Below are 13,169 nucleotides of genomic sequence, written 5' to 3' on the forward strand. Positions count from 1 at the left end.
CCCTATATTTATATATATATATATATATATATATATATATATATATATATATATATATATATATATATATATATGGTGTCCTAGCGACGTCTCGTCGTTGTATATCAGCTGACTTATGTTTCCTTCTTGTATCTCCTCTGATGATGTGATTATTACACGAAATTGCACTTGGGAACTTACGGTGTTTCATTTTCCCCGTGGACTCATAGGAATATCTTGATCATGCGCAAAATTGTGATCCTTTCCAATATATATATATATGATTGATTAGTGCATTGAAGATGGGCTAGGGTATGGCAGGGTGTGGATATACTTTGCTGACGTTCGAGAAGTTCACGGTCCACAACTGAGTTACATTCCACGACAGCACATCTGATCGGAGAGTAGGTAGGTTTCTGCCATAGTGGGAAGACATGTTTGTGGTGCTTGATGCCAAGGGATGTCCTAAGAGAAAATGCCTTGGCGCTTCTTAGGCTGAGGCCATCATACTAAATGCGGGAATACTAAGCTTTATGACATGGTAAACTATTTAATACCATTGCTAATGCCACATATCACATTTCAATACAAATTGTGATTTACTGAAGGTTGGTATTACCTTTCTGTATCGGTGTAGTTATTACTCATACTTTACGTCATGAGTTACACTGGTGTGAGGCCACACGTTACACCCAGTGTAAGCTGGTGTCAAGTGTTTGTTTGTGTAGCGGGAGAGGTAGCGAGGCCGGTCGGACATGATTGCTTGTTCAATCACCGACCGTATGTAAACATGAGATACCGCCCACCAACCCCCCGGGCTCACTCCACCGCTCCTGCCCTATTTTGCTTACGACATCATTAAAGCAGGGTTAAATTATCATTCGTGGTGTTATTAAGGATTTAATTAAGGCAGGGTTGAATTATCATTCGTGGTGTTATTAAGGATTTAATTAAGGCAGGGTGGATTATCATTCGTGGTGTTATTAAGGATTTGATTAAGGCAGGGTGGATTATCATTCGTGGTGTTATTAAGGATTTAATTAAGGCATGGTGGAATTATCATTCGTGGTGTTATTAAGGATTTAATTAAGACAGGGTGGAATTTTCATTCGTGGTGTTATTAAGGATTTAATTAAGGCAGGGTTGAATTATCATTCGTGGTGTTATTAAGGATTTAATTAAGGCAGGGTGAATTATCATTCGTGGTTATATTAAGGATTTAATTAAGGCAGGGTTGAATTATCATTCGTGGTGTTATTAAGGATTTAATTAAGGCAGGGTGAATTATCATTCGTGGTTATATTAAGGATTTAATTAAGGCAGGGTTGAATTATCATTCGTGGTGTTATTAAGGATTTAATTAAGGCAGGGTGAATTATCATTCGTGGTTATATTAAGGATTTAATTAAGGCAGGGTTGAATTATCATTCGTGGTGTTATTAAGGATTTAATTAAGGCAGGGTGAATTATCATTCGTGGTTATATTAAGGATTTAATTAAGGCAGGGTTGAATTATCATTCGTGGTGTTATTAAGGATTTAATTAAGGCAGGGTTGAATTATCATTCGTGGTGTTATTAAGGATTTAATTAAGGCAGGGTGGAATTATCATTCGTGATTATATTAAGGATTTAATTTAAGCAGCTGGACTTATCATGTATGTACACACACACACACACACACACACACACACACACACACACACACACACACACACACACACTCATTTACTCACCCAAGGCACCTGAATCAATTTAAGACATACATTCTGTTTGTTGCTCTGATTACATATTTGATCCACTGAATTGTTAATGTCAGCCAGTAGAACAGTCTGATGACGAACCGTACTTCCTTTTCTTGACCCATACAGACGTTGAGTTCGCGTGGGAACCATAAGGTAGATTTCACGGTCGCACGTCTTTCGTTTATCAGCATAAAAAGAAACTTTATCGTCTCCACAGGCTAATCATTTCAGTGATAACGTAGGGTAAGGGTACATGGCTAGGGGTGGGTAGAGGCGAGGACCGACCAGTGGGTACGAGTCTAGTCTTAATCACATATTTGATTTGATCTCAAATGTGACAGGAAATGTTTACACATTGGCACTGTCTATGAGGAGGTATGGGACATTGGTACTGTCTGTGAGGAGGTATGGGACATTGGCACTGTCTGTGAGGAGGTATGGGACATTGGTACTGTCTGTGAGGAGGTATGGGACATTGGTACTGTCTGTGAGGAGGTATGGGACATTGGTACTGTCTGTGAGGAGGTATGGGACATTGGTACTGTCTGTGAGGAGGTATGGGACATTGGTACTGTCTGTGAGGAGGTATGGGACATTGGGACTGTCTGTGAGGAGTTATGGGACATTGGCATTGTCTGTGAGGAGGTATGGGACATTGGCACTGTCTGTGAGGAGGTATGGGACATTGCCACTGTCTGTGAGGAGGTATGGGACATTGGCACTGTCTGTGAGGTAGTAAGGGGAGTCATAAGGTGAAGGACATTCCATATAAACACGTGGGTACTGATGTAGCACCATGTGTGGACGAAGATAGATGACAGTCATCCCTGATGACTGATTTGTCAGCGGTGGGGAGTGTCATTAGCCCGCTGACGGCACTGACACTGCTGACGACACTGGCCTGCTGACGGTATAGGCTCGCTGACGACACTAGCCTGCTGACGGTACTGACCTACCATCGGGACATAACTGCTGACGGTACTGGCTCGCAGATGACGCTAGCCTGCTGACGCTACTGACCTACCATCGGCACCTACCTGCTGACGGCACTGGCTCAACCAACGGGGCATACCCTGTGACGGTACGCGCGTAACTGCTGACGAAGAGGGTACCACACATGTCGGAGGCAGGCGGCGGTGTTTTGCCCGGTGGCGACGCCGGGCGCGAGTGTTGTGACTGGAGGGACTGGGAAGGGTTCCTTGTGGGCGGTACACTCCCTCCCTCCTCCTCCTCCTCCTCACCACACACCGCACGTACGCTTTTTGCGGCGGGGCGTCCGGCGGCGGCGGTGGTGTGTCGCGTGCTGACCATCCGGCCAAACTACTTGGTGTTTGCCCCCTGCCCTCGCCACGGGGCCCAGGCTGCCCTACACACACACACACACACACACACACACACACACACACACACACACACACCATCAACAGCCAGCAGGATCTCACAACATAATGGTGGTTGTTGTTGTGCGCCGTCGTCAGTTTTTCAAAGTATGACACTTGTTAATCCACCTATATTTTCTGATGTTCCAGGACAAAACATTGTAAACTGTATTTGAAGATTGGTTTACCCTTAATGCTGGGAAATACAAGCATTGTTGAGGGTTTCTGTTTGTCTCGTTTGTACATAGAACATTTCTGTGATAGCATGGGTGTAGAGTTCGTGCTTGGTGGCAGGTGAAGGCAAGTATGAAACGTACACTGGGCACAGCGCGTTCGTATAGGAGGGAGACAGTGTGGTATAGAGACCCAAAGGCATACGCAAGGCAACATACGACCGACATTCGTCTAGGTTCGTTTGAGGAGGAGTACGAACATCATAATGAGCAACGAACACATATCACATTAGGTTTACAATGCGCGATGTACACAAGGAGGTTTGGGGTACATCAGATACATGGGGAATATAATACGCAATAGAATGTGCTACTCACGGTTACGTAGGAACGTGTGTCTGATTCAAGCACGTATATAGATGCGTGACGCCTGCATAGTTCTGGTCATGGCTGATGTTGGAGATAGTGCTGCAAGAATCAGTTCAAGATGATTGCTCTTCGTAAAATGGTAGCAGAGTTCTCGAAATAATTGGCTATACCTGAACATTGGGATATATATACTGAGAACGGCTGGTAGTATTGACTGAGGCCACACCTGGAGCTGGTCAGTGTGTGTGGTGGGGTGCTGGGGTGTGGCCACTCCTGGAGCGGGTCAGTGTGTGGTCGGGTGCTGGGGTGTGGCCACATCTGGAGCTGGTCAGTGTGTGTGGTGGTGTGCTGGGGTGTGGCCACTCCTGGAGCTGGTCAGTGTGTGGTGGTGTGCTGGGGTGTGGCCACACCTGGAGCTGGTCAGCATGTGCTGGGGTGTGGCCACTCCTGGAGCTGGTCAGCGTGTGGTGGGGTGTGGCCGCACCTGGAGCTGGTCAGCGTGTGGTGGTGTGCTGGGGTGTGGCCACTCCTGGAGCTGGTCAGCGTGTGCTGGGGTGTGGCCACACCTGGAGCTGGTCAGCGTGTGCTGGGGTGTGGCCACACCTGGAGCTGGTCAGCGTGTGCTGGGGTGTGGCCACTCCTGGAGCTGGTCAGCGTGTGGTCGGGTGCTGGGTTATGGTCACGCCTGGAGTTGGTCAGTGTGTGGTGGGGGTCCAATAATAGGATCTTGGTGACAGTTACTGTGGCGAGGGATGACCAAACCCCAAATCTGTTGGACGTGAGTGATGGAAGGTCCCTGAGTTGGGGTGATGGCGAGTGTGGCTGTCTCCCTCCTTGCTCAGGGTCGACTAAACGCTGCTCTACAGGGAATAATGACGTCATTTGTCAAGGCTGTGACACTGTGCAGTCTGACACTTGTCCTAGGCATTCCGTGAGCGTGGGTACGTCTCTCTAATTAGTTGTCAGGGGAGATCCATCTCGTCTACAGACTGACTGTGATAAAACTCCAGCCATGACATGGTGTGTTGTGGTCAGGTCGGAAAACAGCGGGCAGCAGGCTCACCGTGCCCTGTGTTGAGGCAGAGGGTACGGTACGCCTTGCTTGCATGCGCCTGCTTTAGCATTGCCCCCAGGGGGTACATTAGGGCACGGTACACCGATGAGAGGCTGGCCCCATATTGTACCATCCTCCTGTCCTTAATCGTACTGGAGACACACCCACATTTTGGTACCCCAGGGTGTGAAACTGGGGGCCACACTTAAGTGAGATTACCCTAGATTTGTGAGGCTGGGAATACGTATGGTGTGGTACCCCAGGGTGTGAGGTTAATGGTATACAGCCACTGTGTGGTACCCCAAGGTGTGAGGTTAGAGGTGTACACACAATATGGCACAACAGGATGTGAGGGTAGGTGATGGTACATCTTCGATGCGGTACAGAGAGTGTGGTGCACCGTCCGTTCTATCGGTGGTTGGGTGAGGGAGGCGTCAAAATCAGTAGCATCATCATATGTACGTATGTGCCCTATACATGTAAACACAGCGATAGCATCATCAATATAGATACACTGGGCTAGGTGACATCAGCTGGGCACAGGGGGTGTGGCTGGGGCTCGGGTGACATCAGCCGGGTACATGAAGTGGATACGGGGGCCGGGTGGCATCATCCGGACACAGGGAGTGGGTCAGGAGCCACAGTACTATCGACTGGCCATCAATAAATACACGCAAAAAAAAAAAGAAAAAAAAGAAAAAATGGTTGAGGTGGTGGCTGGTGTGTGTCCCGTGCCATCACCATGGGTAGTGTGGTGGCCACATGTGTGGGTCAGGCTGAGGTCTTGCCCTCTGACCTGTCCCACCTCCCCCGCCCCTCCTCTCGTAGGTGACGCTTTTTTGTTTTAGGAGGGGAAGGAGGAAGGGCTTAAACAGGACGAAGGTACTGTCGGAAAACAGGAGACAGTCATACAGTGCAGGTTGTACTGAAATGCATAAATGGTTTGCTGGAAACCGTGTGTGTGTATATGTGTAGACTGTGGACGGAGATAGAGTGATGCTGTTCTTTGGTCTATAAGTAAATTAATCCTGCTTATTTGAGCCAAGTTTAGCATTGTTCAGTGTGTATAACGATGGATGACTGGAACCTCTATGAGGACATTTGGACTCCATGTGAACCGAATGTGTTCAATATTTTTTACTGTTGTCGAGGTCTTGGATATGTCTGTCTTTTACTTTCTGCTCGACTTTTTCTTCTGCTTTCCTTCAGCATGTACTTCTTGGTCTAACCACCCAACTTTGATGCAATTTTTCGATAGTGTTGATCTCAGGGTATTCTTTTGCGTGGGATGAATGACAGAGTCTTATATTGTACCCTCGTTAGCTTCAGCGTGAGTGAGGTAGAGGGGCCAGGTGTGTGGGTACTGGTGAGTGGTTCCCTTGTTCATATGTTGTATCATCAAGTCTCGTGATGTTAGTGTCTGGTCCAGGATTTTATATCTCTTCTGGTGCGTTATGATATTACTCTATGGCTATGTCGACAGCAGGTTCCTCTCCACCCCAGTGACACTGTGGTGAATTTGACTGAGTTTTATTTTTCAATCGTTTTCGAATCTCTGGCTTTCCAATCGTTTCTAAATATCAGGTTTTCCAGTCGTTTTCGAATCTCTGGCTTTCCAATCGTTTCTAAATATCAGGTTTTCCAGTCGTTTTCGAATCTCTGACTTTCCAATCGTTTCTGAATATCAGGTTTTCCAATCGTTTTCGAATCTCTGGCTTTCCAATCGTATCTGAAAATCAGGTTTTCCCAATCGTTTTCGAATCTCTAGCTTTCCAATCGTTTCTGAATATCAGGTTTCCCAATCGTTTACGAATCTCTGGCTTTCCAATCGTTTCTGAATATCAGGTTTTCCAATCGTTTTCAAATCTCTGGCTTTCCCATCGTTTCTGAAAATCAGGTTTTCCGATCGTTTTCGAATCTCTGGCTTTCCGATCGTTTCTGAATATCAGGTTTTCTGATCGTTTTCGAATCTCTCTGAGTCCGGATGCCTCTGACTGCGCTAAGTGATACTACCTTGTGAGTGGCGTCGTCTGGGTGAAAGATGTCCACACTCATGTTCCCGCTGCCACGGGGAACCCCGCTTAAGTAAAGGAGATTTAGGAGTAAAATTGGTGATGACGGCGGTACATTGGCCTTTGACTGGCCCTCAAGGGTCAGCTCAAAATCCAGGCTGGCATACCGAAGGGTCAGACGGAGTTGCTCTAGTGATGGTGTAGGCCATGTTCTGCCTCCCCTGGCGGATCGTCTTCCATCACTTCCAGTCTCCGGTAGTCAGGATATACATATCACCTTTCTCTCGTAGCATTCTTATTCCTCCTTGCCGCCCCTTCCATCTGTCTTCCATTTTCTCAATTCTTTGTCACGTATAGTCTGTATTTAGACACTTGTGTTCTAAATACTGTTGTGTGGCCATCGTATAACACGATGGTGTTGCTGGTGTGGTGTTGCAAAGCGAGACTACAACGGTATGACCAGCGAGTATGGTGGCCTGGCCTCTGACCTGGTTCCTAAGGGCAAGATCAAAGTCGTAGTCATCATAGCCAGGGGTCGTGTGGTGGTGCTGTAGGTCACCATAGCCAGGGGTCGTACGGTGGTGCTGTAGGTCACCATATCCAGGGGTCGTACGGTGGTGCTGTAGGTCACCATAGCCAGGGGTCGTACGTTGGTGCTGTAGGTCACCATAGCCACGGGTCGTTCGGTAGTGGTGGAGAAGGTCACCATAGCCAGAGGTCGTACGGTGGTGCTGTAGGTCACCATAGCCAGGGGTCGTACGTTGGTGCCGTAGGTCACCATAGCCAGGGGTCGTTCGGTGGTGGTGCAGGTCACCATAGCCAGAGGTCGTACGATGGTGCTGTAGGGACTACTAAGATATAATGATATGGTCAACGATACTTTGATGAGGAGGTAGTGAGGCGGATCACAACATGCTCACACACTCGTCTTCCATCCCCCAGGACTCGGTGTTTTATAAGGTCAAGATTGGGTTATGAATGTTGCTGGACACTTGGAGCGGTGAGGAGTGAGCAAAATAAAGAATATAGAGTATTAGCACACCCACATGCCACACTATGTACTGGAATGCCAGCTACTTCTTAGATACAGAAATGCGCAGGTTATTATTAATCTCACCACGCAGATTGAATGGGTGTGTCATAATGAGAAAATAGATGAAATATCAACAAAATATAGGTACTTGGCGCCGAGAAAATAAAACATTATTTGCTATAGAATCATGTGACCCTTGGAAATACATACTTGGATGGGGTTGTATAGATCGCGTATGTCACCTCATCCCTTCTATCTCACTAAATGTTTCAATCACTGTAGTCTAGTTCGGCGTGCGTATATGTGTGTGTGTGTGTGTGTGTGTGTGTGTGTGTGTGTGGCTAGACACGCAAGCAGGCCGTCAGCAGCCGTCTGCCCCAGCCCCAGTCAAGGGTCGGGTGTGGTAGACAAAGGGAGCTGGACTATGATGAACGACGCCGCCGCAAGACATCGTAAAACACCCTGGCAGGAATTTCCGCCGGGAAGCCGAAACCCCTCCCCTTTCCCCTTCCCTCCTTGCTTCCTATCCATCCTGTCCCCTCTTCCCCAGCTGCCTCCTCCCATTTCCCTTCCCGTTGCTTCCTATCCGTGGTGTCCCCAGGTCCCCCCCGGCCGCGCCACGTAGCCCTGGCTGACCCCAGCCGTCCTGCCTCATATGGGGTTCATTACCGGGAGGGGAGGGGGAGTTTAAGGACATGTTGTACATCATGCAGCAGGAGACTCGACCGTTGTCATCTGGACTCTGGGTCATATCGGGATACCCCGTCCCCCTGAAGTGTTAACAAGGTGGGCCTTCTCTGTGGTAGCTGGGAACACCACACTCTACTGAAAAAAAAAAAAGACACGAGGAAGATATTTCCTCGCATTCTGATCTCTTCCTCCAGACTGGTTTGTTTCATCAATGTTGTAGTCGTTATTATGGTCACTGGAGGTACTTGCTGGTTGTGTTGGCTTCGTTACTTTTACGGGTGATAACGCTCCCGGGTCCTGAGCTCACCTCGGGGTCATTATTGATGCTGACTTTAAAGTATTCACCGCTCCTCCAGATTCCTTTGTATTGACATGATCTTTTCTCTGGCTGACCATTGGATCACCTGAAGATTCCCCAACCTAAACCCTATGCGATGTCCTAGGTTAAGTTAGATTAAGCTAGGTTTGTGCCCGAACCTAACTTAATCTAATCTAATATAGCCCTGGAATAAAAATAGGGGGAGAGGATGCGAATCTTCGAATGATCTGATTATTTCCTCACGTGTGTCAGGGGCTCTTCAGGTAAAGTTAACACTTCCCCTGCCTGTTGAGATGTTCTTTTGACGGGTTGTATAATACATTTTCCCACCTACTGTGATACTGGACGGGTTCATCAATAATGTCATCACAACATATCTGGTTCGAAAACGTTTTGTCCTCCCTAATGAAGTCAGTTTAGAGAAGGGGTCGAAGTCTGTCTTAGGCAGGATAGATATCACCAGGACGTATATCTCTGTCATCTCTTTCATCAACAAAGGAAATGTTTTGCATATACTATTGAGAGAGAAATGTTTCATTTCTCTCCTTCCATATCCTTTGGCTCTTCCCCAATCATGTGCCGTCCTCCAGAATTAACAAGAAAACTTTTGGATGATTGGGTGAAAGGTAGCAATGCAAACTGAAAGCAAGTGCTAGGATTTGGATCTTTACTAGTTTCGACAGAGTCTGCTTCAGGAGAACACTGATGCACCGTAACACACACACAAACTTATGTACTACAAGAAAGGTGGACCGAGGAACTAACTGGTCGCTGAAATGTGATGGCATCTGATTAGCCCGCTACTAGCATTCGCCTCAGACAAACTGGCCAGTCAGTCACAAAGCACCATCAGTCTGATCCACCGTCCTGTCCCGGGTGAAGCTTCCTGCTTTGGTATTATTGTTTCTTTTAAAGATGATGTGAGCTGCTTTCAGTGGCTCCCCTGTCTTCTCGTCTACTCCCTTAAGTAGAATCTTTGCACATGTACTTCCAAAGCACTGATGGTGTCTGACGTAGCTCCCGCCAAGTTTAGCCGTAATAATGCTTTCCACATCTGCTGCATCGGATCTCGTATACTGTTCCTGTTGTTCTCTGGCTTTTTGTACTCCTTACAATGTATTTTATCTTTGCTCCTGATATGGTCACTACGTCCATGGACGCTGTTTGTAAGACTTGTTGGTGTGTGTCAGAAGGTTCATTCGTGAATGCAGTTTTTAAACTTATATTTGACACCTTTAGAAGAAGGTGTGTTCATATCAGAGGGAGTGTCTTCGAAGGTAGAGAGAAATAGTGTCACTTAATTTTCTGTAGCTGGTGTAAACCATTGTTACGTGAGTGGCTGTCACTTGGACTCATTTAGATTCACTTGCTTCGTGACGTATGTGCTACGCAATCTCTGGGGGAGGACAGCATTATCGAGGTCGCCAGGCAGGAGAGGTAATCCTAATTATCATTCCTTGTAGTCCTTCCTCAGTGATTTACATATAAATCTGAATTTAACATATTTATTTGTCAGTTGTGTACAGGCAAAACATTTCAGCGTTATTAGGTGGCTATACCTGGTTCACTCAACATTTCAAGTACTTTAGTGGTCTTGGAGCAGCCATGTATAATTCTTATGGCTTCACTTTGTATTTTTTCTAGGTGGAGCATAGGAATCTATCAAAGCCATGGAATTTTATCTTTTTTTTATCCATTATCTTATCCATCGTTCAGGATATTTACATGTACTTGCGGTCATGTTTCCATTATCCATAACACAAAGCCAAGGTTTTTCGTCTTGCTGTTGTGTGTAGCTGGTGGCAGCACGGCAGATGACTCTGATCTTCACACACATAACCAGCACCTACAGTAAAGAAAGCGTGGTATTCCTGCAGCAACAGCAAGAGGCTAATTCCTTTCCCATGGAACTTGAAGGAAATGTGACCTAAAGGGCTACAGCTAGTGGTCTTGGTGTGCGATCGGCACTTCACCCACACCTCGTAAGGTCCCAGCCACCGTCAAGAAGTAACCAGGGTGGGCCCCAGGCCTCACCACCTGTCACTCTCCGATAACATCTGTGGCTGTGGCAGACGGCATGGCGCCCAGACTCCTGCAGCCCACCTCACCACACACATCAGGTGTTGCCACTGTTGCATGCTCTCCACCACACTCACGTTGGCCACTGCCTCGCCGACTACCTTCCTCAGTCCCTCCACCATACTACATATGATCCCTTATTAGATGACAGTATGGCTGGTCACGGATGAATTCCATTTTTTTTTTTATCCGAGAGCGGTCGGACATGAGGAGGCCATCATGTGGTGACCGTGCTGGAGACGGGCCACGCGCGCCACATACCACCACACCACACAGCCACATCTACCGCCTGTCACACAACCCTCTTACATACCACCACCTGGTTGAGGGTGGAGTCGAGGTTGATGGTGTTGGTACAGGACAGAGAGAAAGAACAGAAAACGCAAGTACACAGATACTTGCATTTAAATATGATGTATTTTTACCGTAGGACGAGGCCAATTTTGGATATAGTACATGGACATATTCATTTTACAATAACATATACTTAAGAAAGTATTTTTCTGACTTGGATTATAAGGTATTCATGGTTGTTTGCATTTATAGAATCGGGAGGTAGTTTATTTTGATGCTTAACTACTGCATATAAAAAAAACTTAATCTTCATCCGTTAACTGTATCCGATTATATTTGCTGAGTGAATCTCTGAGTAAAGTGAAGATTTTCCATGTTATGATGTTGTCAGAACTCTAGTATTTTGAAAACTTTTTTGGGGGGGAGGGGATGCTAGGGCAGCGGTCAGGGTAGTGGGGTGCTCCTGGCAGTGGTCAGGGTGATAGGGCGGCCAGGTCAGTGGTCAGGGTAGTGGGGTGCTCCTGGCAGCGGCCAGGGTATTGGGGTGCTCCTGGCAGTGGTCAGGGTGATAGGGCGACCAGGTCAGTGGTCAGGGTGGTGGGGCAGAAGGAGAGATAGTTAGCACCTTCATCACCTCACATTTCCGTTTTCCTGTCCTCCACACATCACACCTCATCTGGGGACGGCAGTACTTCCTGTAGCCGCCACACTCCTGGTCACACGCCACCTTTCACCCTATGAATAAGTGCGAGTCCATATAGTGGCAAGCACGACTGGGGAGGATGTTTTAAGATGTTTTCCTTTCGAAATAGTCTTCCTCTTTACGCATCATCTGTTACCAGAGTCCCCCCTATTACCCCAAAGTTACTTTAAAAGTACGGGAGGTGTAGTTGTTACTTTTTCCACCAGCACGATTTCAATCGCGTAGTAATCTCATTGAAATTGATGTATAGGTCAATTATATCTTCATATTTCATGTGTTCTTCAGTGCTTTCCTCATCAACTGATCCTTATCATAAGTGTTCCTTCTAATAATGTAGACCACCATCCAGCAGTATTTGAGTAGTATCTCCGGCGGGGTCACCCTATACTCATGACCTTCGGGTGGTCAGCCGTAGCTGTTGAAGGCGTAATGAGGAAAGCACAACTTTTTCCTGCGGTTTCCTAGTAATGGGAGATACCTCAGAGGGCTACTTATAGTACAATTAAGTCAGTTGAATATTCAAACAGGCGGGAAAAGTTAGCACATCAGTAGCTGGATTTTGTTCTGTAAGAGCCCATCAGTCACTGTCGGCAGTTGTTTGAGGGTTGAGGCCAAAGGTGGAATGGAAAAGTAAGAGTACGTAGATAAGGGAAATGAATGTAAAAAAAAAAAAAAAAAAAAAATCAGGTGTGAAAACGGCGAAAGAAGTGTAAAAAGAAAAAATATGGCATATCTGACCTGATAGCTGTTTTAGTTGTGTGGCTCATGTATTTCAGTGTAAATATTATGAAACTTCAATTCTGAATTGTATGGTATCAAATTAAAGCCTTTCTTGGCATGGACTAATCTCGCCTGTCCTAATAAGTAACCTATCATTCCCTGAATCAGTAGTAAAATACACAAATAAATATACGGTTTTCAGTATTCAAATAATACACCATCAATGTTTTCAGCTTACCAGATGCAACTGTAAATGTTGTAAGATGGCTGTTATACCCAAGTATTACATAGATGGTGGACTGTTGCATTTTCAGAACGAAGGTTGGGTCTACGGTATGCTTTTAACCTGAACTCAGTCTTTAAAAGAATATGACATTATCAAAACTGCTGAAATACACAGAGTTAGGCTCGTTTCTTCAGCTTATTTCTGGAATCAGTGTCCTTTAGGGAACCAGTGTCAGGAAGTTCACATTCCACTTCTCTGCCAAGGATGTCAGGAGTCACTTTTGCATCATTTCCTGGGGAAGGTGTATACTAAGGATGCTTTCCATCTCTTTACCTTCTCTCATTTTACTGATTCAAAAATGAAAAAGGGGTTAAATAAACCCTTAAGAATAATATT

The sequence above is a fragment of the Panulirus ornatus genome, chromosome 22, assembly GCF_036320965.1.
Source record: "Panulirus ornatus isolate Po-2019 chromosome 22, ASM3632096v1, whole genome shotgun sequence".
In the NCBI taxonomy this organism is placed as follows: domain Eukaryota; kingdom Metazoa; phylum Arthropoda; class Malacostraca; order Decapoda; family Palinuridae; genus Panulirus; species Panulirus ornatus.